Below are 3,637 nucleotides of genomic sequence, written 5' to 3' on the forward strand. Positions count from 1 at the left end.
TCCTGAGATAAGAATGAGATGAAAGTAATTACTCAAGTAACTTTTACATCCACTTTGTAAAAGATAATGTTTTTTGACAACACTTTTTAATATTGCTTTTTAATAATACTTTTTAGTAATACTACTGTTAATTTTGAATAGATTGACTAATAATTTAAATATCACAGATTCAAAACATTGTTAATACAATTTATATCTTCTCTAAATAATAACAACAATTTCATAATATTAATAAATAAATAAATCAGTTACATCACTGAATATGATACAGAATATTAGAATATAGTGAAGTTCAATATATAAGAAAACTGTTCAGACTCTTCAATTATATCAGATAATTGATTATTGAGTACAACACTCTGATTGAGAAAAGATTCAGATATTGAAACTTTCTGATATGAAGTGAACTCAGTTGAAATATATGATTAATTTACTGTTTCAGTTTTATAAGATAATAAAGACAGTCTCAATCACTTGTACATCAATACTGCAGTCAGTCTGATGAGTGTATAACAGTTTATTTACTTATCTTGAGAAGCAGTTGAATCACTCAAAAAGAAATTCAGTCTGAAATAATGCTATAGTGCAGGCTATTATTACTGTAAGAAATAAACTAGTATATTACTACAGTAAAACTGAACAATCTTTTACAGAGTACTATACTATAGCAGCTCTACTAGATTCCTTCTATTGAGTTAATATCTACACTTCTCAAGATTGAACAGAGATGAAATAAGACTTATATATTAAATTAGTCTGAGACTACTACAATGTCAACTATCAGAGATTTGAATAAGTAGATATTTGAGATGTGAAGACAGTGAAATACAATTCTCTAGTAAGTAATAATCTTTGATAATACTTCATATCACATAGAACTATAATACTAACTTTGAAACAGAACTTACATACATTGATTATAACTGAAAATCAGGCAAAACTTCATACTTATAAAACTGAATTTGATTACTATCTTCAAGATAATCTGATGAATTTATACACTAAATCAATTCTAGAGTTATGAAAAATTGTTAAGAGTATATATTCAACTATTACACTGATAATACATGATATTCTGACAATTTCATTGACAGAGGTGAAAATGAAGTGAAAGTTCAACTCAAGTCAAGATATTTATGACTATTATCAAAGACAATTACAAGAAGAAATAATCAAGAAACTCATGATTGTAAAATATGAAATTATCAGACAGTTTAATACCTCTGATCACAGTATATCAGAGAAGTGTAGTTTTCATGAGAAAGTGAAGAATAAACTTATATAAGAATGTATTTAGTTGTTTCATGAGTGTTATCAATAATTATTATCAAATTCTGATTATATAAGTAATCACTGAATGAACTGAATGAGACTGATTTTAATCTTCAGTCACAGTTTCATTCTGATTTTGAAAGAATGATTATCTTTCACAGTTTATTCTATGAAATTACTTTCATTTCACTGTTCTTGACTTAAATCTGGTCATTTTTCACATCATTTCTTTCAGAAATGGTCCATTTTCAGATTTTTTTGAGGCTTGGTCCTGGTGAGACTCACGTCAAGAAATGTATGAGATCAGATCAAATGGGACCAAATGTGAAATTCATGGTCCTGACGGCCAGTCTAGATATAAGTCTTACAAGCATGTGTGAGATGATATATATTAACTATCTTATTAATATAGACATTCTGACATATTCAGAGCTTCAAGTTGAGATAATTATATATTATTTATATGTTGAGAAATCATTTCAAATCTCTTATCTGTTGAATCTTATAGACATTTTTAAGATCTTTGATTAATTAATCTCTTTCTTTCAAATCTTCTTATTATGATAGAATGATGATATTATTCATATAGAAGATAATTAATTAATTATTAGAGAAGAGATATTAATTCTCTGATATAGAGATAAAGTCTAATGTTCTTAATATTAAAGAGAGTTTATTTAATCAGAGAAGAAATAATCTGTGTAATTTATATAGTACTTATAGAACTTTTAGTATATAATTTATACACTTTAAATTTTACATCTTCTTCAACTTTCATTATTCATCAGATAGTTTTATATATACTAGCTTAATAATATCACTATTAATGAAGACATTGATTTCATCTAGCTATTTCACATCTAAATTAAATACTGCTGTTAAAGTTAATAAGATTTGAAGATCTCTGATAGTTAGTATATGAGTTTTTATAGTGAGATCTGTGATAGATTGAAGATCTCTGTGTATACAGATACAAGCTTTGTATTTCAAAAGAAAACCTTCATCATTGAATTTATAGTTGAATACTTATTATAGAGAAATAACTGAGATATCTCTCTATAATCTACTAGTAATTTCATATGTATTCTGCAGAGATATACTATCTCATTCTCACTTAACAGTATTCTTAAATTCTTTATAATATGAGTATTTTTCAATATCTGCTCAGTGATTCAGTGAATCTAACAGTTAAGATCTATGAATTCTTGAAGTTAGTATAAATACTGTTATTATTATTATTATTATTCTTCAATTATAGATGTATGCAGTCAGAGACTATTACATCTACCTGAGAACCTTTAGTTCTCAGAGTTTTTCCTATATCTATAGAGTCAACTATTATAGAGTTATCAATTTCAGATATACAAAATCAGAAAATTCCAGCTCAGAATACAAAAACTGTTTATAAATTGCAGTATTTCAACACCTATTAATACTTTGAAACCATTTGAAAACATCATGACAAAGGAAAAGAGAACATAGTCCTAAAGATAGACACATTAAATAGATAGATAGAAAAGAACAGAAAGAAACAAGTACAGTAAAGAAAGACTATAACAAAATAAAATTATTAAAAGATAGTGTATAACTGGTTTAACAGACTATATCTAATCAATTTCCATCTCTTCATATTCAGATACTTCTGAGTTGAGTCATTTTCTTGTAGCTGCTTGAGTTTCTGATAGAAAGTCCATTAAGTATTTAAGTCCTGTCTCAGTTGAGAATAAGAACCTCATATTTAATTGATTTAAATCATACTTCTTCTTTAATCTGACTCTGAGACTATTGTATAATGCACAATGCATTACAATATGCTCAGGATTCTCATTTATATTACAGAATGAGCACTCTGTTGAATCAAATCTATCATCAAATCTTTGTATATATGATTTGAAATAACCATGTTCTAGTTTTAGCTGAATTATAAATGAGAATATTTTCTTTTTGCATTTAATTGAACAAGATTTTCACTTTGGTTTTGTCTCAAATCTTGAATAATGTATGCTCTTCTTTTGTTTCTGCCAGCTTTCATTTCACTTGTTTAAACAAGATTCTTTTATCTTTCTCTTTATGAAAGGAACTATGACATCTACCTGAGAACTTTTAGTTCTCAGGATTTTTCTATATCTGTAAAGTTAACTATTATACATTCATCAATTTCAGATATGCAAAATCAGAAAATTTCAGCCCAGAATATAAAAACTGTTTACAAATTGCAGTGTTTTAACATCTTCTGATACTTTGAAATCATTTGACAATATCATGACAAAGGAAAAGAGAAAAGAGAACACAGTCTTAAAGATAGACATATTAAATAAATAGATAGAAAGAAATTGAAAGGAAAAGATAAAGTAAAGAGAGACTG

The sequence above is a fragment of the Blastomyces gilchristii genome, assembly GCF_000003855.2.
Source record: "Blastomyces gilchristii SLH14081 genomic scaffold supercont1.1, whole genome shotgun sequence".
NCBI classification, from domain to species: Eukaryota; Fungi; Ascomycota; class Eurotiomycetes; order Onygenales; family Ajellomycetaceae; genus Blastomyces; species Blastomyces gilchristii.